The sequence below is a fragment of the Chionomys nivalis genome, chromosome 4 (assembly GCF_950005125.1).
Source record: "Chionomys nivalis chromosome 4, mChiNiv1.1, whole genome shotgun sequence".
NCBI lineage: Eukaryota > Metazoa > Chordata > Mammalia > Rodentia > Cricetidae > Chionomys > Chionomys nivalis.
Genome location: NC_080089.1, coordinates 100,949,015 through 100,973,624, shown reverse-complemented (window position 1 = coordinate 100,973,624; position 24,610 = coordinate 100,949,015). Strand labels below are relative to the sequence as shown.

General features: G+C 44.2%; 3 non-coding genes across 3 annotated transcripts; 1 reads left to right on the top strand and 2 right to left on the bottom strand.

Moving 5' to 3' along the window:
- Positions 1–10,284: 10,284 nt before the first annotated feature.
- Positions 10,285–10,356, top strand: Trnae-uuc (transfer RNA glutamic acid (anticodon UUC)). The gene has a single exon. It is a non-coding gene; the product is annotated as a tRNA-Glu (tRNA).
- Positions 10,357–14,197: 3,841 nt separating this feature from the next.
- On the bottom strand, positions 14,198–14,269 carry Trnac-gca (transfer RNA cysteine (anticodon GCA)). The gene has a single exon. It is a non-coding gene; the product is annotated as a tRNA-Cys (tRNA).
- A 2,410-nt stretch (positions 14,270–16,679) lies between these two features.
- Positions 16,680–16,751, bottom strand: Trnac-gca (transfer RNA cysteine (anticodon GCA)). The gene has a single exon. It is a non-coding gene; the product is annotated as a tRNA-Cys (tRNA).
- Between the last annotated feature and the right edge of the window lie 7,859 nt (positions 16,752–24,610).

Below are 24,610 nucleotides of genomic sequence, written 5' to 3'. Positions count from 1 at the left end.
AAGGTAACTCTTTGCCATCAGGAAACTCCTTGGGGCCCATGTCAAATTCAATTCAGTCATTTCCTGTAACCATGGAGGAAACTCCTTCCCAGAGCAATTAAAGGACCTAATGCCTATTATAAGAAATCATACTGCTTTGGATGACAGAAAAGCTATAGAAGAAAGAACAGAAAATTCAGGAAAAAACATAAAGCAAATATTTTGGCAAACTTCTATAAATGAACAAAGACCAAAATTAAAAATATAAATAAATGACATTGTTATTGAAGACATATGTAGACACAGATGCTGATGTAACAATAATTGCACCAGAATCTTGGCATCCAAATTGGCCTCTTCAGGAGGTAAATGTTCAGCTTTTAGGGATTGGAATGTTATCTCAGGTAAAACAGAGCACAAGATGTGTCAAATATATAGGGCCAGAGGGACAGAGGAAAATTAAAGCCATATGTGGCTAACATAGCAATGAATTTATGGGGACATGATTTCTTACAGCAATGGAATACTCAGATTAACATTCTCCCAATCTTAGAAATGAACCATAAATTAACACACGATTCTTGGAAAGTATTAGAAGGTATTATAAAGAACAGTCATTGACCATTCAGGTTATACAAGAACAGGGCACAACAGCTGCTGATCTTTTAAAGGCACTACCTTTAAAATGGTTGATGGACAAACCTGTATGGGTTAAGCAATTGCCTTTAACAATAGAGATCCTACAGATCTTAGAACAGCTGGTACAGGAGCAGCTAAATGCTAAGCATATTGAAGAATCAACCAGTGCTTGGAATTCTCCTTTATTTGATATTAAAAAGAAATATGGAAAAATGTCCACATTCCCAAGAGGTGGGATGTAGGAGAAGGCCACTTACTCATCCCAGCTGCCCAGAACCAAAATAACCACCCAGAAACTATATTATTTAAAACACTGCTCGGCCCATTAGCTCTAACTTCTTATTGACTAACTCTTACATCTTAATTTAACCCATTTCTAGTAATCTGTGTATCACCATGTGGCTGTGGCTTACCAGCAAGATTCCAACCAGCATCTGTCTCTGGTGGGACTACATGGCTTCTCTATGACTCTGCCTTCTTCCTCCCAGCATTCAGTAAAGGATGTAAAGGTGGATTATTGCATCTATTCTGAAAAGGAAAAGAGGGGATATAGAAACAGGATAAAAAGGTAGATTATTGAACCTACTTTTAAACAAAAAAAGCAAATACTTGTTTTAAATATATTACATTGGATATATCTAATATATTATATATGGATACAAACTGGAGATTGTAGTAATAGGAGCGGCAGGCTACGTTCCTGGCACCCGGCCACCCACACGGCTAGCTTTATACCTGAAATAATTACATGGAAACTGTATTCTTTTAAACACTGCCTGGCCCATTAGTTTTAACTTCTTATTGGCTAGCTCTTACATATTGATCTAACCCATTTCTAATATTCTGTGTAGCACCATGAGCTGGCTTACCAGGAAAGATCTTAACCTGCGTCTGTCTGGAGTGGGAGAATCATGGCGACTGCCTGACTCGGCTTCTTTCTCCCAACATTCTGTTCTGTCTACTCCACCCACCTAAGGGTTGGCCTATCAAATGGGCCTAGGCAGTTTCTTTATTAATTAACCAATGAAAGCAACAGATTAGAAAGAAATCACTCCCACATCATGAGATTAATTTTGTTAGAACATAGTGTGCATACATTTCTCATCTTATTCAAGGTATTGTACCTATATAGCTCATTTAACCATGTAATGCAAATTTCTAGTTCTTGAAAGTTATTATTTCCAGCTAATTAGGATATAAAGCAATACAAGTTAGTAGTTAGTCATTACAATCAAACTTGTGACCATATTGGGTATATTTTCAAGGTCCAACAGAGACATATTTTAGATAGACAGGTTGTCTTCAAACACTTCAGAACTCTACAGAATATGACATTTAAGATGTTTTAATAGGATAGGTTCTTTTATTTTATATGACAATGAGACATGTCTGTTCCTGGCAGCACCAATCTACTTCAGAGAAGATGATGGGCATCAAAGAAACTCCATGTGGAGTTTTCTTTCTTTGTGGCAAAAGTTAGCCACTGGGCAAGAAAGTGCTCTTGCCTCAATGCTGACAGTATGCAGTGCAAACTTGACAAGCAGAACACAAAAGAAAGGACTGTCAAACTTTACCAAGACAAGGTAGGGGAGTCCTTCAGAATATCCTGCTTCACAGAAAAGTCTGTCAGATATGCTGAGGCTGTAGGCCAAAGATGGATGCCCCAACACTGCAGAGGAACTTCAGGTGACTGTCCAGGTAGGCAACTGTTTTTGTCATATCTCACATTTTTGGAAGTCACTTTCTTGTAATTCCTGCTTACTCAGGTAATGTTATTTCCTTCTTGGGTCTCTGGTGGAGTTGAAGACTAGATAGTTATAGTTTTTCTTGTTACCAGATTTAGAAAAGAAATTCCCTAAAGAGGTATAATGTGTATAAAGTTGAGAGAGATTAAAAGATAATTTTGGTAAAATGCAAGTTAGAATAGAAAGTGAATTTGGTGCAACTTTTTGGACTCATCATCATAGCATAGATATGGAGTATTTTCTCTGAATTTGTCATTTGCTAATGGAGTAGATATCATTGATGTATTTATTGCCTGTATATATTGTACATAGTTATTTTACTTACTGTATAGAGTTTTTCTTATATCAGTTATAACCTTTTTTATTTTAGACAAAAAAAGGGGGAAATGTGATGATATTTTACTTGTGCTCTAACAAAGTGTGCCTAAAGATCAGAGGGTGGAGTTAGTCACTAGTTAACCATAGAAGTATGGAAGTCTGTACAAACAGACAGAAAGTGATATGGCTGAACAAAGAGGGGAATACTAGGCGGGAGGAGGCAGAGCTCAGCCATTTTCAGCTGAGGAGTTAGCAAGGTAAGAGTTAGCTGTGGCTTGCTCCTTTCTCTCTCAGATCTTTAAGCATTTGCCACTATATCTGGCTCTGGGTTTTTATTATTAAGACCAATTAGAACTCGTGCAACATGACCACACCAATACTTCCACCCCCATCCTCAGAAACTTACAACTCTTTTGAACACAGGCAGGACCAATAATCTTTTCTAATAGTCATTAAAATTAGTTGCATAGAACATGCATGAAGCTCTTCTAGTCTAGAAGTATTGCCACAGAATGAAGATTATTTTCTGTGAGTGCACATAAGCCCCTTCCCATTGCAAAAAAAAAAAAATGGAAAGAACCTTCTAGACCTCAGTCTAAGCATCTATCCATGTGCCTTATCTATATGATATCACACATAATTTGTAAGCATTTCCAAGACTACACCAAGAAAGGACACAGTAAGTCTCTGCAGACTATGTGTCTTTCTTGATTTGCAAGACCATGCCTTTGCCTCTTGCAGCTCTCACTAGATGTCCATGGCCAACTCATGGGGGTAGATTTACAATGGGAACTATCCAAATCATGTACTGGTCAGTCAGAATCTCAGGACTCTAACCTGAGAGCCCGTGCTAGGATGTGTGTGAGAGGTGCCAGGTTCTTTCTTATCCAATGGAACTCACTATCGGGGATATCTCAGCAGAAACATATGAGAGAAAAGTTAATTGGGGGATACGAGATCATCTAAGGTGGCTTCTGAACTGGCTGGAAACATATAAGGCACATCTAAGCTTGGGACATGAAAGATACACTGGTCAGTTTACATGAGGGAAGATCTGCCAGGAGGAGCTTGGAGACAGCACAAACAGACTTGATGATCATATACAAGGGATTGATTTTAGATTAAAATATTCTAAAATTTGTGTAGAGAACACACAGTCTACGGCGTGCTAGAGGATAACACATGAGATAGCAACAGGTAAGCTGGAGGGATTTCTTGGCGGGAATTGGCAACCCCTTCACCACAATGTCTACTGTGTGTCTGCAAGAGGGTTATGTGGTTCACAGAATTTCCAAAACTAGTTTTTCTGTGAAATGCTCCTACTTTAAAATATCTTAAGCAAGCTTTAAGATATATAAGATATAGCCACACAAATCAATTATCTCAGGTTCCTACTAACAAGCTGCTCAGTGCCACGGTAAAGATAAACAAGAAAAATTCAAATATAACAAGTTGCATAGTGACGAACTTCGGCATTTTCCCCATCTCTTCTCTTGTTGTTTCTTCTCCTTATTTTCCAAATGTTAAACAAATAATTTTAGCATGACTGAGCATTTTTTTCCCTTACTTCCTCACACAGAACTTGCCCTGATCGATCTGAAATGTTTATTTCCCTAGAGAAAGTGACTGGTGGTTGTACGAAGAATATAAAAAGAAAACTGTTAATATTCAGCTTCATGGGTCCAAAATGGGATTTGTAACAACTTAACAGCTTATAGAAGCAGCTTTTTCAGGAGAAAGGGAATTTTCTAAATCTCTTTAACTCCTCAACTTAGTAAGAGCTAAGCCTAAGTCAGCCAATCATACATGTTCCTCTACCTCTGTGCTTCCCAAATCTCGATGCGCACACAAGTCACCTGGGACGTTGTTACAGCGCAGGCTCTGATCCATTAGAACCAGGTAGAGCCTGAGACCGCGTTGCCCACGAATCCCCAGGTGATGCCACTGTGCATCCAGGGACTGCATGTTCAGTGAAATACCACAGGATTACTTTGGGGTATTTGATGGCTCGCCATGAGGCTGCCCTCAGGTAGGAAAAATTTCAATGCTAAGGAAGTGGAAAATCCAAGTCTCTCCCCCCTAAACTGTGGACTGGGAGAATGAGCAAAAGAGATAGAAGACAGTAAGATGTACCTTAAGTTCCCTTCTTTGGATCTCAGACTACATATCATCAGTGTGTTAAGAAAGGGTCAAAGAAACATCCTAAGGAGAAAATGTTGTCCAGGTGGGACTGCCAATGCTGGGATACATGTGTCTTGGTTTGCATGAGTGAGCCCCTTGGCCCCAAATAAAATTAGAAGATGGGAAAAGACCTCTGCTAACTCCTCAAAGACCTCTGCTGACTCCCCAAAGGCTTCTGATGACTCCCCAAAGCTGCCTTCTGCTCCAGTGGATGGCCTCAACAGCTTCACTTGTCTCCTGAAAGTCAACCTGGGAGTCCCACCTAAGCAACTACAGAGTGGGGATCCCACTAGAGCACAAGGGCACCAACCATACCCCAGGAAGCTGGTAACTAAGTTAACAGGGAAACCTAGTGCAGCCAAAGAGACCAGACTACTGGTCACAAATGCAGAAAATGTCAACGGTAGCCATTAGCCAGCTGATGGAACTAGTTGGCCTTGGCTTTCTCCAAGCCGTACAACATCCCAGCCTAGCTCCTCTGCCACAGACAAAACCAGGATGGTTCCAGAAAACCATGCATGTAATGGCCCAAGAATCCCACCCTCAACACAGCAGGAAAGACCACAAAGCCATGCTCTTTAACACAACCGCCACTTCGAAGACACACGTGGCTGGAGGCAGAAATGAATGCAGTTGTGTGGCTTGGTCTGTTTGAAGGATCCAGGCGTGGGACCAGAATCTATCCACGATGCCTGAGCTAGCTTTTTGAAGCCCATTCCCTATAGTTGATGCCTTGCTCAACCTTGATGCAGCAGGGAGGGGCTTGGTCCTGCCTCAACTTAACATGCCAGGCTTTGTTGGCTTTCCATGGGAGGCCTTACCCTTTTAAAGGAGTGGATAGTGGGTTAGGAAAAAGGGGGTGGATCAGGAGGAGGGGTGGGAGGGGGAACTGTGGTTGATATATAAAATGAATACTTTTTTAAGAAAAGACACATAGTCCTATAAAGATGATTTTTTCACTGGCCTGGCTTCAGTCAAGCTAGATTCAGCTGTGATTGCAGATTTGTAACTGCTTGTAGCTACCCTCATTGTGGGACAGTAAGCACTAGAAAGAAATACATTTCTTCACATCTAAACTTCCCCTTTTTCATGGAGCTTCAGATAATTAGTTGTAATTTCTCTTTTCCCTTCCTCCAATATGTTTATGAATGCCCTGACACCCTGACAAATGTCTAAGGGGAATAAATACCTTCTTAAAAGATTGCATATCTCACTAGCAGTCTCTAGGTAACTAACTAAAACTACCTCTGCGCTCTCCACTAACTCCTGCTGTCAAGAAGAAGTGTAGAGGTGCTTTCAGAGAACCACCCTGGCACAACGCTCATGGGTCCCAAATGGGAAGCAATTTGACCTGCCAAAAGGATTCACTGATAGGATTTATAGGGCTCCTGATACAAGAGCAGAGAAAGAAACAGTGTTGCCATAAAACACCTACAGAGGAGGGAGGGAGATAAGAATGCCGTGCCTCTCAGGAAAAGCACCTCAGAGGGTGGAGAGGATTTCACAGGATTTCTGTCGTGTCTCCTATATTCCCAGATCCCATCCCAGAGTGACAGGCATGTGCTTTCCTGCTCCGCCTGCCACCTCGTTCCCACTCCCACGGAAGTTTTCGCCACAGGGATTTACTGTGACCAGTGGGAAAGCAGTTTGCTTTCAAGTTGCTCAAATAATTGGAGGGGGAGGGGAAGGTAAGAGGAGGAAGAAGAGGAGGGAGGGAGGAGGAAAAGAGGAAGAGGAGAGGAGAAGGGGGACAAAGAGGGGATGGGGGAGGAGAAGAGGAAGAAGGGGAAGGAGGAGGGGAAGAAAAAGAATAAATATAAGATGGTTCCGTCAGCAAAGTACTTGCTTAGAAGGGGAAGGAGGAGGGGAAGAAAAAGAATAAATATAAGATGGTTCCGTCAGCAAAGTACTTGCTTTTCAAGAACAAGTTCAATCCCCAGAACTCACATTAAAAAAAAAAAAAAGTAAGTAAATAAAACAATGGTGCACACATTTGTAACACAGATGCTGAGGCAGAGAGAGGTAGATTCCCGGGCTCATTGGCCAGCCAGCCAAGCCTAATCAAAGAGCTTCAGGCCAGCGCAAGACCCTGTCTCAAAAAAAATGAGGTGGACAACTCATGGGGAATGGCACCCAAGGTCATCCTCTGGCCTCCACATGCATGCAGACATGCGCATGTGCACCTGCACACACATGAACACACATGCATCTAGGCATATACACAAAACAAGAAAACGTTAAAAACAGAAACGTTTTACACGAAGCAGACAAGATCTGTTGTGTCTCCAAACTCAAATAAAAGCTAGCGTTTTGCAAATGTCCTGGGAAACTAGGAAGCCTTTTACAAAAATTATGTGGAAAAGGCATGTTATTTTAGACAATTATGTAAGTAAGCACAAGAAAGGGGGGGAAAGATCTATGGGTGATTATGTATAAAAAGCAAAAGCAACCATGCCCAGAGAGACAGGATATACGAAGACAGTTCACATCAAGTCATAACTACCCCCTGCACTGCGATCATGAATGCTGATCACAACCCCACCAGCCGTCAGAAGATGTAGTTCTGTGTCCTGCATTGTGTAACAGCCTGGCTGGCTTAACGATACCTGGTTCTCCCTGCAGGGTTCCCAGCTAACCCCTTTAGCATCATCGTAAAGACCCAGGTATATTCTTGTTTATCCAGACAGAAACTGAGCAGACCCATGTCTATTCAGAGTCAAGGTTATAGGGCTCCTGCTGGCTATAGGAAAGAAGTGGACATACGTGCCCTTGAAAACGGTCTCACTGGGAGCCGCTGGGTCCGTTGTATGTGGCATCCATATTTACTTTTCCAAAGTTAATGATACACTTTATCCTTGAAGAAAGTGCATTATGTTCTTCAGAACATGTGGCAAACATCCAGGAAAAACACAGCTTATCAATGCCCAAAAAGTGGGTTTATTTCCCAATATATTACGTGTACAGAAGCGTCCTGGCAGGCCTGCAGAAAACCAAACCACCACTGGGCTCCCTGCTGGACTTTCTGAATCATCCTCTTCCATTATTGCCCAGATCAAATTTCACTTCCTTAAAGAAGCCTCCATTGATCTCTCCTTTCACAGAAACTTCTAGAGCAAGTATCGATTGTACTGTAATTGCAGTATTTAATCACATATTGTCATGTATTCTTTAAGTTCTTTTTATTCAAAGGCATTTTCCAAAAAGAACTGGAAGATCTCACTACCTACCATAAGGTTTCTCAGTAAGGGGTTGGCTTCCAGACCTTTCCATAATCATAGGTTAATGTGTTATAATTACGTGTTTCATTGCTGGTGGCTCACTGTTTCCTGATCTTATCACAGCAATGGACCACTGGGATACTGATTCCTGATAGCTGCCTGGGAAGAGCCCGGGGCGCCTGAGCTGCCTGATAACCCCACTCTTAGTGCTCGCCCCTGAGCCAGTTTCTGCCAACTAGCATCCCTGGCTACAGCACCTCTTCTCCACCCCCTAGCAGGGCATTGTCTTTCCTCCTGAGAGACGGCTGCCTGCCCTTCAGACTCAGCTCTCCTGGCTAAGAGCTGCTTAGGTAGAAGTGTTCTTCGCAAACACTCCCCAGGTAGCCTGCTCTGTGCTACAGAGCTAACATCTTTCCTAATTGATAACCTTGGTTCGCATGGCCTCCTGGAACCACTTGGTAGCTCTCTGCTGCTCCCTTCTGGCAATTTTGGGAGACTGCATCAAGTCTTTCAAGGAATTCAGCCTTGCAGCTTGGAATTCCAGTTTCACTGGGTAGATGGGTGGTGCCTGAGGGCAGGGGGGGAGGGAAGGAAGGAGGGGAGAGCAAGAGGAGGGAGAGGAGAGAGAGGATAGGTGAATGAATGAATGAATGAATGAATGAATGAATGAATGAATGAATGAGATAGACAGATGATAGATGATAGATATCACATGAGAAATGTTTTCAAATTTCCCTATGTTTTGTTAACTCATACCTATTTCATCTTTGGCTACTCCATTCAGCTAGCCCTGCATCACTAGATACAAGATGCAAAAAAAAAAAAAAAAAAAAACCAGATATCTATATCAGACGCCTCTACAGATGCAATGCAAGAGCTATGTATACGGGACTCATATGCTCTCTCATCCACACCATAACAAAGGTTACGCCTGACGGCAAACGGGCAATTCACAAAGATTAGTTTATATGGTTGCACGAGAAGCTTATTGAAAATTAAAACTCCTAAGCATCTGGAGACTCTGATTTTCTAGATGGGGCCCAGAGACTCATTTTTAACTGGCACCTTGTAATTGGACCGCAAGAGGTCCATGGGAGACATTGGGCTCCTAGCCATCTTCTACCCGTTTCTTCTACATCTTGAGTAGCCAAAGTAAACACCCTGGGGTTTAGAAACCAGCGCAGTCGGGGGTGAGGGACAAGCTTCCTCGAGTAAGCATCTAACTATCAGAAGTGTCCTCTTCTTTGCAGTGTGATGATTGCAGTGCCCAATATACACCTAACAGTAGCATGGGGCGCAAGGGAACGTGGTAATTTAATAACCCTCTCTTTCATGATTTATCGCCCAAGATCTCGCAGCACATAGAGGCTATAAATCGCTGAGTCAGCAAATGGTTAAGCACACAACAATTATTCCAAATACATTGTGGTGTACTTTATTAGGCCTAGAGATGTGATCTCGCAGAATTTTGCTTCAGTTATTTGCTTAGCCAAGTGAAGATGCACCAGACTGACCTGATTTCTTATAATTCTCTAATGGGGCGGCGGGGCGGGGGGCGGGGGAGAGAGACTTCTGCAAGCATCCTGGCTGCTAAAACTAACTTTGCTTCCTGCCAGCGGTGATACTCGGTAACAGCGCTCGTCCAACCTGAACACGCTTGTGATCACGGGGTTCTTGTTGAAATTTCATTTTCAGGTTTAGCACGCAGATCAGATTCAGTGGTTTCAGTTAAGCTCCTGGTAAAAAGCATCAGTCACGCCTGCGCTAGCCCACTAACCTGCCCTTGCCTGGTTGCTTTTAACATCAGTTTCACGGCCCGTCTCTCTAAGCAGTGAATTCCCATGAGCTTTGTCACAGACCGCGTCTCTGGCAAATTGGCCACCATTGTAAAGGGTGCCTAAACTGGCTTTCTGAGACGTGCAGGTTGCGCAGACCTTCTGACGTCAGAGGCCAAAACTTCATCCTCGGAGCCAGCTAACGCTGCTGCTCCGAGTGTCCTAGGGAGAGCATCGAGGCTTTCCTGAGCACACACGGACCACAGTCACTTCACTTTCCCGCGCTTTAATCGACTTTCCCACACTCCAGGCCACCCTGAGACTTTAACCTCTAAGTACCCCTACACTCTTTCCTCAGGGAGGCAGATCTGAGGCGACCTGCCCCAGATGCACAAGCGACTGCCTCAAGAGGGAGCTTCTGCTATCACCTCCCACATGGTCTAGCGGTTAGGATTCCTGGTTTTCACCCAGGCGGCCCGGGTTCGACTCCCGGTGTGGGAATGTGGGTGAACTCTTTAGTTGACTGCAAAGAAGAGTATGAGCTCTTTAGCTGAGCCCAGAAGAGTTGCTTTAAAGCAAGCAAAAGGCAGTCAAAAGGCATCCTCCTGAAAAGGGGACCCTCTCGTAAAACCCATCCATTGTATATACACGTTGGGCACTCAACATATTTTCTAAATGTTGAGAACATTGTTGTTGGACAAGCACTCCACGCAGCCTTTTTTTTTTTCCCATGTTGACACAGGTTCTCACTAAGCTGCCGAGGCTGACCTTGAATTCTGTAACACAAGCAAGCCTTAAATTCACCATTTTCCTGCCTTCGATTCCAGAGTCGCTGGGCTTACAGGCCTGTGCCATCTGGCCCAGGAAAGCTCCTGAGCGACTGGCATACTGCACAGAAGGCAGGCTGGGTCTGTTGCAGCCAGTCATGCTTGTGTAGCAAGGCTCGCGTGCAGCTTCTGCTCAGAACGCGGCTACCTGCGTTATAATCCTGTTGGCAGCTACAATTAACCCGCCTGAGGAAGGGCACGTTTTCCGTGTACCTGGTCTTATTCTTGCAAACTGTGGCGGTGAGAATTAAAGGAGGCATGGCTGTCAGGTTCCTGATTGGTCGAAACCTTCCCCTTTGTTAACATTTCCCAGAACTCTTGCGGCGAACTGTGAGCACTGCTTTCCCGCCCCACTTCCTTGCCCTCCTGCATCCCATTCTAGTCGGGATACAGTCTTCGCCATTCCCAGCTACCGTCTGCTGCTCACAACAGCGCACACAGAGAAGGGATGTGACAAGGACATCTGATGACACTGTGCTGCTGCCTTTAAAGACGGAAGAGAAGGCAACGAGCCAAAGAAGCCGGAAACAGGTACTATGGACAGATTCTCCCTAGAGGCGACTGCGAGAATAAAGCCCTGCTAACATTTTGCCTTTAGCCCGCTTGAGTGGAGCTGAAACTTCTGTTCCCAGAGCTCTGAGGGGAAGAATGCAGACCACCACTGACGGGTACTTTAGTGGACCCCCAGGCTCAACGGTTCCAGCATGGACTGTCTGGAGCTTCCATACGGATGTTAAGGAACAAGCAAATATACCAGTCACTCATACATGCACACACGGAGTGGAGGTGCGGAAAACAGAACTGCCATCACTTACGGGGTAATTACTATATGCTGTGCACGCAATTGACATACTCGGTTCTTACGTAGAACTCCGGGAAGAGTGAACCATTGCTAACCCTAAAGCACATCTAAAAAGGAATTAGAGCTCGCTCTGATTGGTGAGCTAGCTGACCTGGAACCACTGCAGAGAGCTGGGACAAAACCATCCTCCCACCCCGAAATCTTCCTAATTGCATTACAATGAGAGAGGGATAGTCCTTTCAAAGCAGGAAAGCCCAATTTGCCCCAGAGTAAAACAAAATCCATCAAGTACTATATAATAAGCTTTACTTGTCATCTCTTTTCCGAGAAGGATGAGACCAGCCTGCACCCTATTTAATGAAAGCCTGGGTGCAATTCATTTTCTTTTAAAGTGGAATATAATCAAGAGCCTTTTGATTTTTCTCTAAGGACCCCTGTGATAGAGCAACCTTCAAGGAAACATCAAACAGAAACCAGGAGACATCTCCATAGGCTTCCCATCCTTCCCTCCACACAGACACAAGTATTAATTTTTCAGGGTACAATCCAGGAAGCAGGTATGAGACAGAAGTGTGGCTGGAAGGGAAAGTTAAGCAAGCTCAAGGCTGTGTTTCCAAGCTGGCCATCGCATGGGAGCTCGTGCAAGGATGGCTTAATCTCAAAGCTGTCAAAATGTAGAAGCTACTGCATCCCAGGACTGTTTGAGAAAAATGTGCCCCTCAACTACGGCATCTCCTTAACATACCTGGGATCCCTGGCAACCACATGGTGGCTCACAACATCTCTGTAATGAGATCTAGTGCCCTCTTCTGGCCTGCAGGCATACATGCAGACAGAATACTATATACATAATAAGAAAAAAAATCTTTGAAAAAAACAGAAAACAACAACAAAATAAAATATTAAAAATAAAATATCACAACCAAGGCAAATTATAGAAGAAAGCATTTAATTTGGGGCTCACAGTTTCAGAAAGTGCGTTCATGACTAGCATGGCAGGGAACATGGCGACATGTAGTCAGGCATGGTGCTGGAGTAATAGCTAAAAGCTCACATCTTGATCCACAAGCCCAAGACAGAAAGAAGGAAAGCTAACTAGGGAATGATACAGCTTTTGAAACCTCAAAGCCTGCTCCAGTTACACCCTTCCTCCAACAAAGCCACCCCTTCTAATCCTTCCCAAACAGTTCCACCAACTGGTGGCCAAACATTAAAAAATGTGCATCTTTGGGGCCATTCCCATTCAAACCATCATGACCCTTCACCCTAAAATGTTGACTGCCTTGATCTTATGTAGGCAACCATAGTTGCTTTGAGTTCGTGAGTGCAGAAGTCTTGTTATGTCCAGTCCTTTCTAACATCTGGTTTTTACAATCTTGCTTCGCCCATGGTTCCTGAGCCTTGGGGAAGATGTATGGCACACATGTCTAATCTGTGGCTGAGCACCCCCCTGTTACTTATTCTTTGCACTTGGGCCAGTTGTGAGTGTCTGTGTTGACCACCGTCCACTGCACACAGAAAGTAAATGTAACTGTCAAGTTGGGAGCATAGGCCCCAGCCCCTCGCATCTATCCCAGCCCCCAGGCCTGGTGTGGACTCCAAATCCCAGCAGGCCAGGTCCTGACCCCTCCCTGGGGGTAGGGTCAGTACCACTTTCCTCAGGGTATTTAAATGAGTCCCCAAAAGAGGAACATGTGGTCTCCCTTTTTTCCTCTAGGTGGTCTCCTTTGCGTGGCTTCCTGGTTCCCCCCTCGAGGCCACCCAAGAGCAAAGAACTCCCATTAAACCTGAATATTTCTTAGTTTGGCTTGTTTTGATTTGGCTTGATTGGAAATTTTGCGTCGGCAGGGAGCTCACGTTAGGAAATATTCCTAACAATAATGTGGCACCCTAGGTCCTAGAGCACCAAAAAGTGATGGAAAAGAAAGGAGGAGGAGGTGGGGGAAGAAGAGGAGGAGGAGGAGGACAAAGAAGAAGTCTAAATCTGAATAAATTTTGTGGTGTGATTAATAGGGTTGTACCAATGTTTATTTCATTGTAGTGATATTTCACTTGTATTTTATTAAATAAAGCTTGCCTGAAGATCAGAGAGTAAAACAGCCCCACTGGTCAGCCTTACAGACCAGGCAGTGGTGACACACACCTTTAATCCCAGTAGCCACACTAGTTTGCCATAGAAACCAGGCAGTAGTGGTACATGCCTTTCATCCCAGTCCTAGAGAGGAATGTAAGACAGGAGGAGACAGCTCTCAGACACAGTCTCATTCTGAGATTCCTAGTGGCAGGATCACCATTTCAGACTGAGGTAGAGGTGAGAGCCGGTGGCTGACTGGTTTGCTTTTCTGATCTTCAGGCAAACTTTATTTATTTAATACAGATGAAATATCACTATATTTCATAGTTTTAAAAACCATACCGGGGTTCTATACAAGATTAACCAATGTTAGTGGGGAAGTAAGGGACTTCTCTGTACTATCCATAAAACTCGTTTGCATAATTAAGTTATTTTAAGCTTAAAGAAAGGAGTTGCCAAGGGTATGGTTAATAAGATTGACCCAAGAGAAAAGGAAAACTAAAGGTGCATTAAGATGTGTGTGTGGGTTAACACACCTTAGAGGAAATGCTCCTTTCAGCTTGGAGCTCTAGACAAGTGTTTGCTGTATGCTAGTGAGGACTTGTCACAGAAGCTGCCGATTGAAACAAAAAACCTGACAGGGGGCACCTGGATTTGAACCAGGGACCTCTTGATCTGCAGTCAAATGCTCTACCACTGAGCTATACCCCCACTGCAAACACAGGCCTCCTGTAAATATTTGTGCTGCTCTTATGACCTACATCACACCTCATAAAATGCTTCTCATGCCTGAGATTCCTCTAGGACTTGACTCATCCCTGATTAGCTTCTCACCACACCACCTCCTGCTGTTCCCAGAACTTAAGCATTTATTTTCTTCCTGCCCCCTAAAGCTCAGGCCCAGCTCCTGAGTTAATTATGATCAGGTGTGCACACAGTTCCAGGTAAGTCAAAAAGTGTTCTAAGCCGACAGTGCCACCACATGAGGCGTTACCGCCTTTCCTAGGGCGGGGCTAGGAGAGGATCTGGACTCAGGTCTGTCCACATCTGTCTTCAGAAGTTCACGCTTGACTCTGAAACTACAGGCAAATGTCGCTGTGTGAGTGTACTGTGGGTGCTTTCACCAGATTTCCATGTAGGGACATCAGTTTTGTGCAAAGCGAAGAAAGACGAATAGTTGGAAGTTCACGGTTCACCCCACATTCCTAGTCCCTTGGTTCTAATCTCAGAACTCTCAATCCTGTGCACGGCTAAGACAGAGCCAAAAAGTCAGAGAAGCGCTCATCATTGTAACAAACCAGCCTTGACGAGGTCTGTCAGACACTGTAGGGCAAGAAGCTGGGGCTGGGGCTCAATAGCTTTCTGAAAGCCCCAAATTACCCACTTCCACCCTCTCCATTCTGATGCCCAAAGAGAACCTCAAATTTCAAAACTATGCCCTAAATTAAGCTTCTTATCTCCCTGCCCTACATCTCCATGTATTTTGCTCTATTGGAAAGAACAATAGCTCAAATGCACTGGTGATTTGCAGTGTGCCTCACCATGGACTGAGTGTTTACCCACAAAAATCCCACAAAAAAACCAGTAGTGACAGTGTGCTCACTTGGCACGTGGAAAATAGAGGCACAACACAGGTGAAGTACCTAGTCGAAGCTCCCAGAATTAGCAGGTTGTCAGGCCAGGATTCTGGGGTAGGCTCAGGACTGAGTGCTGGGCCTGCACTCTGGGTCGTGCCCATCTCCAGCTAATCACCAAGTGCTGTTGATTTTACATTTGTGGTTGCCCAAGTCGATCCCCACCCTTTCCCTGTCCCAGCCTCCAATCGCCACCTCTACCCACACTGTGTCCAGAGCCTGTCAGAAAACAAAGTCTATTTACACACCCCTTGCAAATGCATTTTCAACAAACTCTGAGTCTCCTCGACCGCACACAAGGCTATTCACTCTTGATCTCTACTTGTCTCTTCTCACTCCCTACATTATGCTCTAAGCAGCGACCTGGCTCCAGCCTCTCCCAGTGCATTGCTGCTGCTCTTGCTGAGAACTGCCTACACCATCCGTCGCCAGCCATCCCCACCTCATCCACTCTCCACCTGTGGGACATTATTCTCTGAGACCGACTGGCCATAAGCTCCTCTCTCTCCGAAGCCTCCCCTAACCTCTCCTCCTTTAGATGAATGTAATCGCTGCCTCTTCACTCTGCTAAGCCTGGCACACCTGGCACAGCTCATGCCTGCCTTCTGATCTAGAGCAGAGGGAGCTGAGTCTCTGCCATCTCTGGGTTCATGCTTTGTACAGTTCCCACGCAGAGTAGATGCTCAGAATGTCATCAGAATGCTACCAAACTTAAGGTCGGTCACAGCCGCTGATCCAACAAGCCGAGCTTAGTCACCCATACACAATAAGCCAATAAAAGAGCCAAATCCATAATGAAAAGCAGAAAGGGGAGATTTATTCAATATGAACCACATTGGGAAAGATATATATATAGATATAGATATAGATATAGATATATAGATAGATACACACACACACACACACACACATATACACTGTCACTAAATTCCTTGGATATCGTTGCAGTAGGAATGTTGTAGGAACCAGGGGACCTTGGGAACATCACACAGAAGAATTTTATCACAAAGTTGTCTGGTGGTTTGGTTTTAAGGTCGGCATCACTTAGCCAAGACTGGCTTCAAACTCATTACAGTGCCAAAGATGGCCTAGATCTTCCCCTCACTGCTTCCCAAGTGCTGAGGTGACAGGTATGTGTCACCGAGCCTGACAGAGTTTTACTTCAGAATGGTGATGAGAGCAGAATACTGAGGTCATGGAAGGTGTGTCTTGAGTTCAAATCCTAACTTCCCCTTTGCAGCTTTGGACTTTTATAAGTTACTAACCATCCCTGAATATCCATCTCCATGAATGAAGTTCAGACAGCACATACCTGTGAAATTACTACAAAAGGAGCAGAAGACAGTGAATGTTAGGAGAGCCTAGACTGATACTCATAATATCCAAATAACTCAAGAGAAATTGTTAAGTCTTCAGTCATCCATGAACCACAGAGAATAATAAAAGTCAAATTCAATCTATATTCTAAAGCAAAATCATAAGTGGACAGGGGGCACCTGGATTTGAACCAGGGACCTCTTGATCTGCAGTCAAATGCTCTACCCCTGAGCTATACCCCCAGTAAGGTAGGTTTGTTTTTATAGTGTATCTGTCTCTTAGCATTCTGATTCTTAAAAGCCTCCAGTGACTCAGAAGAGCTATAATTAGGAGTGCTGCCTAGAAGGAGTCTGGGCATTAGAAGTGGTAGAGGAGATTTATAATGAAACAAGACAGGGATCTGAAGAGCTAAGTTCACAGGGCCCAGAAAAATCTCCTTTAGGCTGGCCAGTATTCAAAGCTCCATTCCTGCTGATTGTATTTCATATAAAGCAAATCTGACTTGTTAGGAAAAACCACCAGTGTCGCCACAACTGAGAATGTGGATAAAATATGAGTGATTGGATTCCCAACATGGTTACGCAGCTCCTCCTTACATGGGTCCTCATTGTTCTCCAGGCTGTCACAGAAGGCAGCTCCAAACTGGCGCTTGGAAGATAACTAACTATAGCACTAAATTGACTCATGGGGGGGGTCAATAAATCTCAATAACAATGGGTGAGAGACAGCTGTCCTGAGCCGTAACTGTAAGATGATTTCTGTCGGCTGAAAATAGATATCAGTGGCACTCTTATGTAACATAAATACTAGGTTATATTTAACACAACTCACCAGAAACCTGCAGTACTGTCCACCCTGAAAGCTCATTTGATTCAAGAAACAGGAGTGGACATTAGAGGCGCACAATCAACTAAATTATCAACCCCAGTCCCACTGCCAAAGCTTCTTTTTAACTCCCAAGTGTGCCCCCAAATTCCAGCAGCCGGTGTCTCTTGACCTCATCAACATCTTCCTCTTTCCGAGTACCATGCACTGAGGCATCCTATGGAAACCCATGTGTATGCATCTATGAGGGAGTTCCTCCTCCTGACAATTGCCCAGGCCCTCTGCATTGTTTAGGTCTTTCCCAAGAATCTTAATGTTGGAAGTAATCAATCCGTACGAAGGCTGTGGTGAGAAGAGACTCCATCCCATTTTTGGACATCCTGCCTCACACTAGAAATGAGAACATTCGTTACTTTGGATCATTGACAAATACTTGACACACACAACTTAAGAGAAGAAAGATTCATTTTAGCTGATGATCGTAGAGACGTTTGGTCTGTAACGGAAGGCAAGGCATGGCAGGTTGAAAGTCTGGCAGTGGGCTGTGTGCTGGAAAATATTCACATGATGGTGGGAGAAATTTTTGTTCTATCAAAGGTGACTCACCAGCTGATCACAATATTTCGTATCCCCTCGCATTGTAAGACTTTCATGCAAACCTTTTAATCCCCCAACTCCAAAAGACTTCTGCTTACACAAAGGTCCCACTGCATTCTTAGAACTTGATGGCCTGCAACAGCAGCTCCTTCTTCTTTGCCTTCATTTCTTTTTTACCAACTCTTTCTAAACCACTCAACTGGGAGAGAAGGTGAACAGTCAGACCCCATCCTATCAGGGAAAAGACACATTCACTCCAGGTATTACCATAACAACCAAGTGAATGTCCTGCCTCTGGCTGCTTGATAGCTGGGCCTTGGCTCTGGTGTGCCCTTTCTGCAGAAAGAAATGACCACTTTCACTCTTATGTGTTCCCTTGGGCAACACCAAGATGATTTAGTATTGTTTTGTTTCTAACCGTGGCAACTAGAAAACAAGGAATGCCTTTGGACACCGGGCCAGGCCCCACAGCGAGGGGTAAGTGTTCAAATCCTGACACTGTGATGAACTAAGACTCAGAGCGCATGCTTTATTTACTCCTTGTTCTTTCCTCTCTTTGGCATCAGTGGGAGCTGAGATTTCGACAGTAGCAGAGGAGCAGTGTGCTTGCTTCATACTGAAGGACCCTAGTGCCTGGGGGATTTAGAGATCATTCCAATCACTTCCTTTGCAGACTGAGTACAGGGTGAGAAACGATGAATAGCCTTGTTTAAGGTCACTGGTGTATCAGGGAAGGGGCTACTCTACTCAAGGTGCCTCAAAGGCAGTACCCTTTGGAAACTCTCCATAGCAGGGGGCCATGATGGAACAAAAAAAAAAAAAAACCGGTTTGTTGGATAACTAATGGATTGTAGTCACCAATCACGCTCTTTTTCTAGGGGACTTCCCACGTTGTAAGACTAAGCGCCTGTGTCTCAGGAAATCCTTCAGGGACCTGGATCCATTATCATTCTAAATACCACCTCCCGGCCCCCATCATCTTCATTATTTCCCAAACCTAATCACTCACTTTTTCCTGGCATAAATTTACTATTTCCACAGCGCGTCTCCTATGCTAAGGCTGCTGGTTGAGGTCTCAGAGCTGGAGGCAAAAAGCAGAGTCCTCACCTAACCCACTTTCCAGGTTCTAGTCATCACCCAAGAATCCTGTGATAAGATAAGGCTAAAAGTCCACACCCACGGCCGGCCGGGAATTTCTGCTTGTCAAGGAAGCGCCTCACCCCTCACCACCCTCGGACAGGCTCTTCGGTAAAGGCTCCAGTGGGTGAGAGATTTATGTTCCTGAGGTAGAACAGGGTGGAGGGAAGGTGGGAAATTCCAGGAATCAACCAGAATTTCCTCCAGAAATGTTTCTGCCATTGCACAGGATTTTCTGGACCTGTTATAGTGTCCGTTAATAATGGGAGAAGCCATTTGCAAGGCTAATGATACAGAGACTTCCGTACGCTGAAGCAAATGTAGTAGCGGAATTTTCAGACATCTTGGTTGGTCATGTTGACCCCAACTGGTTTGAGATAATCTTTTTCTGGTTTATTATTTTTATTTTGTTATTGTTTGTTTGTTTATTTTTTGAGACAGGATTTCTCTCTGTAGCTTTGGACGCCCTGGAACTCACTCTGGAGAACAGGCTAACCTTGAATCTGTGGAGATCCACCTGCCTCCTGCCTCCGTCTCTGGAGTGCTGGGATTAAAGGTGTGCACCACCACTGCCTGGCTTTGATTTTTGTTTTGTTTTATTTTGTTTTGTTTTGTTATTTTTTACCATTTGTGGGGTCTTAAGATGCCCTATCATCAGACAACTCTGAGGTTGTGTCAGTTGCTGGCTGCCAGGCAGTTAGCTTTTCTCGAGCCTACGTACCCTCCTCAATAGTATTTGCTTAATATTTGTTTGAAATCAACCCACAGGTTTTACTTAGCCTCATCCTAAGCAAAAACATCCTTGAAATCATGCCAATTGTATTTTGTTCTATTGCACATTAAAATAAATACATAACTATTGGAATACGTTAAAAATTATGTTAAACACATGCTGTATTTACAGCTTGTGACGAATGTTTCTTAACACTTTAAAATGCTAGTTCACTTAATCTTCAAAATAAGCAATGTAGGAGGAACTATTTTCACCTTTATTTTTTCAAGGTGATGGAATCAAGGCATAGTGAAGCTCTCTGTACCCTCTGCCCTAGTCATTGTAACTTTGTTCATAAATGCCCAGCACACAGGAACAACTTTTACCGTCCATCAACAACAGGTAAAGAGGTAAAGAAAAGGTAATACATGCTTGCACGCTCACACAGTGGAAGACTGTTCAGCTATAAAAATAAGGCAGTTCTGCTGGTCGCATCAACATGGATAAACTTGAGGGCATTACACAAAATGCAAGAAGCCAAAAAGAGAAATAAAGTACTGTACCACCTCACTTGCATGTGGAACACCAGCTGTCAAGTCACCCCAACCTTCAGTCTTCCCAGGTGGGGCCTTAGACAATGTGGAGCAGAGAAACTGGTGCACACTACTAATTTAGGCTTACTTTATGCAGCCACAGCCAGCAGGCACTGCATGCCTGTGCTCCCTGTCACTGTTGTCTCTGTGAGGACATCCTGCCATCCATTCTTCAAGAAGGATGGGAGATTGTTAAGGAGTTTGGGTCTGGTCTTTTCCTGCCTTATGACCTTCTACCATCATCAAACCCACTGTGCCTGCTCTGTGCAGGCCCTGCCGTGCTCTGACTCGCCAAGAGAACTGCTCCACTTTATAAATGAATCCCAAATGTATCCACAGTTCTGGGCTGGTGAGAGGTTTCATTGGGTTAAAGCATTTGCTGCCACGTCTGTGAGTCCCTGAGACTCACATGGTGGAAAAAGAGAACCGTTCCTTCAAGTTGCCCTCTGGCCTCATGCTATGGTACATGTGCCTGCCTCCTACACACACAAATAAATTTAGTTTTCAAACCCCCCACAGGGGAAACACATAACCACACAACCATAGTGGCATGACTAAGATTAGGCAATAAATAAGGAAAAGGAAATCATTGTTTAATACTGGGCCCTTGGCAATATGCTCTGGTGTGCTGAGCCTGAGATTCATCACGCTGTCATTTGTACAGGCTCCTCCATCTAGCAAGTGGCATTATATCACAAACTTCCTAGACTCAAAGATCAATGGACAGCAAGTTCCTGGCAGGTAGTCAAGCTTTGCTTGAGAGACCTCCAAGGCAAATACAATTGTATCAGACTCCTCTCTACGCAAGCCAGGAACTGTACCTTCCCACCAGCTCCGATTCCTGGTCAGTGCCTACCACTTCTCCTATGCACTGAACCCCGTAGTCTTGGAATCTCAAGGCATCCCCATATCAAGACAGTCTTCCTCTCCCAAGATATCATTGGCCCACATATATTGATGTCAGTGTCATCAATGCCATCCTTCCTGAGAAGTAGAGTATTACACAGTACCGCAACACCAACAACTCTAAGAGGAAGGGGCTGGAAGAGAGCTGCAGGAACAGATGAAATGTCCCTTTGATTTCTGGCTGACTGTTAAGAGGCGTGATCAGAACCTTGCGGTGGGACAATGGTCTTTTATCCTGTCACTTGTATTATTTTTAATAAAATGCTGATTGGCCAATAGCCAGGCAGGAAGTAGAGGCGGGACAATGAGAATTCTAGAAAGAGGGAAGTTTAAGTCTGCAGTCGTGACCCAGCCTCAGAGGAACAAGATGTGACTGCCTCGCCGAAAAAGTTATCAAGCCATGTGGCTAACTCAGACAAGAATCGTGGGCTAATGTAAGTTATAAGAATTAGCTACTAAGAAACCTGAGCTTGGATCCATTAGTTTACAACTAATGTGGACCTCTGTGTGATTCTTTGGGCTGCAGGACTGGGCGGGACAGAAAACCTCAGTCAACAGAACCTCTTTTTGCTGGTCTTTGTTGTCTGAGGTTTCTGTCCCGCCCAGTTCCTGCAGTCATTAAGTTCCAAAGAAATCACACAGAGGTCTACATTAACTATAAACTGGCCCATTAGCTCAGGCTTCTTATTAACTCTTTTTTTTTTTTTTTTTTTTTTTTTTTTTTTGAGACAGGGTTTCTCTGTGGTTTTGGAGCCTGTCCTGGAACTAGCTCTTGTAGACCAGGCTGGTCTCGAACTCACAGAGATCCGCCTGCCTCGGCCTCCCGAGTGCTGGGATTAAAGGCGCGCGCCACCACCGCCCGGCCTTATTAACTCTTATAATGTATATTAGCCAATTATTCTTGTCTATGTTAGCCACATGGCTCAGTACCTTTTTCAGCGAGGCAGTCACATCTTGCTTCTTCTGTGTCTGGGCAAGGACTGCAGAAGAATGGGCTTCCTTCTCCCTAGAATTCTCCTGTTCTCACTGACCCGCCTCTACTTTCTGTCTGGTTGTCTTGCCTATACTTCCTTCCTGGCTACTGGCCAATCAACGGTTATTTAAAATCTAACTGATAGAATACAGACAATTGTCCCACACCAGGTCTTCAATCTTCACGTCATGTCTTTCTGTTTGTTTGGTTGATTGTCTGCTGCTGTGGTGGTTTGAAAGAAAATGACCCCCGCCCGCCCACTCCCCCCCCCCCCCCGCAGGGAGCGGCACTCTTAGAAGGTGTGGTCTTGTTGGAAGAAGTGTGTCACTGTAGGGCAGGCTTTGAGGTCCCTTTTCCTCAAGGTTCCCTCGGTGTGACAGTCAGTCAACCACCTTTTGCCCGTAAGATGTAGCACTCTCAGCTCCAGTACCATGCTGCACTGTCATGCTCCCCTTCGTGATCATAATGGACTGAAACTCTGAAACTGTAAGCGAGCCACCCTCTATTAAATGTTTACTTTATGGGACTTGCCAGTGTTGTGGTGTCTCTTCGCAGCAATAAAAAAAGCCTAACTAAGATACTTGTTTGCTTGCTTGCAAGATCAGAAAGAAAACCAGGGATTGGCAGGTGGTGGGTTGTGCATCTGAGACCTAATTCTTCAATTTGATTTGGTTGGGGCACAAGTATCCAGTGAAACTTGGTTAAAAAAAAAAAATAAGCTGGGCTGGACTGGAGAAATGGCTCAGCCATTAAAGCCTAGACTCACAACCAAAAATATGAGTTCAGCTCCCAGCACCCACAGCTGTCTCTCTAGCCAGAAAGAAAGAAAGAAAGAAATAAAGAAAGAAAGAAAGAAAGAAAGAAAGAAAGAAAGAAAGAAAGGGAAAAGAAAAGAAAAGAAAAGAAAAGAAAAGAAAAGAAAAGAAAAAATTACCACTGACCAGGCCCTGTGCCTCCAGAAAGCCTATATTTCTATTTACCTAGCTTTCATCAATATTCCTTTACTTTCCAGGAATTCAGATGAGAACAGAGGCAAGGAGGTGGGTTCCTGCAGATCACAAAACTTTAAACCCTAGACCTAAATTCTGAAACCCTGCAATGTTTTCAGTTATTAAAAAGATGCTCAACTTTCAGAACTTTGCTCTAGTTTCTAGGGTCAGGGGGCTCACAGAGATTTAATTTTTTGATAAAATTTTCATTGGTCTCCTCCAAACTTCCTAATGCCACTGTCTGTGCCATGCCAAGTCCTATTTTTCATATTCCTATAGACATCTGCTTCCAGCAAATACAGACAGAACTGCCTACTACTCCTAATTTGCTTCATAAACAAAGGGAGAAAACAATAAGAAATAAAAGATGAACAGCCCAGCTCTGCCTTTCCCAGCATGTTTCCCTTCTCCATACTGCCCTCTCCTATGGCTTCAAAGGCAATGCCATCTCCCAATAGTCAAACATGCAGAAGCCATGGTTCCTATGTAATCATTCAACCCAGAAAAATTAGACAGTAAAGGTGCGTTCGAGGATTCTGAATGTTCCATTCATTTCAACCATGAGGTTATAAAGAGGAGAGTCTTATGTATGCTGGGCAGGCGGACCCCTGGCTGCTGGCCTGAGGGTCACTGAGTCTCCCTTACCTTGGCTACATTGTCATCCAGTCAAACAGAAGTGTTGGAAAATAGACAAGCTACATATGCCTGCCTAAACTGTCTAGTAGCTATGTTCTGTTGCAGCAGAACAAACAGGATAAATTAATTTTAGCAGTACTCTCATCCACTATAACCAAATCACCCCAGCATGTAAATCATGTATAAAGATTATTAGTGATATATCTTACATTCTCTTCTCTGCACAAAGTCTTTGAAGTAAACTGTGTGTTTACACAGTTTAAACAAGTCTCATCCTGGAGCCTGGCATCATCCTGTGGCCAGTGCCTATGGGTACCTTCTGCTCAAGAGCTACAGTTAAGCCCTAAGTCTCTGGCTAGTGTGATCCTTTCTGAATGACAGTGAAGCTCAGAGCTGTGGAGATGGCTCAGTAAATAAAGCATCTATTGAGCAAGCATGGGGACCAGAGTTCAGTATGAAAAACCCAATGCCTGATGTAGGTATAGGGGCATTCCTATAATCCCAGTGCTCATTTCCCTGGAGTGAGCCCACTAGGTAGACTAGCTATATTTCTGTGCCCGGGTTAAACAGAGAGATTCTGTCTCTCTCAGTAAGATAGAGAACAACTGGAGAAGTCACTTGTCTCCATGCACGGAAGTCAATGTCTGCCTCTTGCCTCCATATACAGAAGCACACGTGTGCACGTGTAGCCCACACACATGCACCCATGGACCCATGGACAGACGCACACATA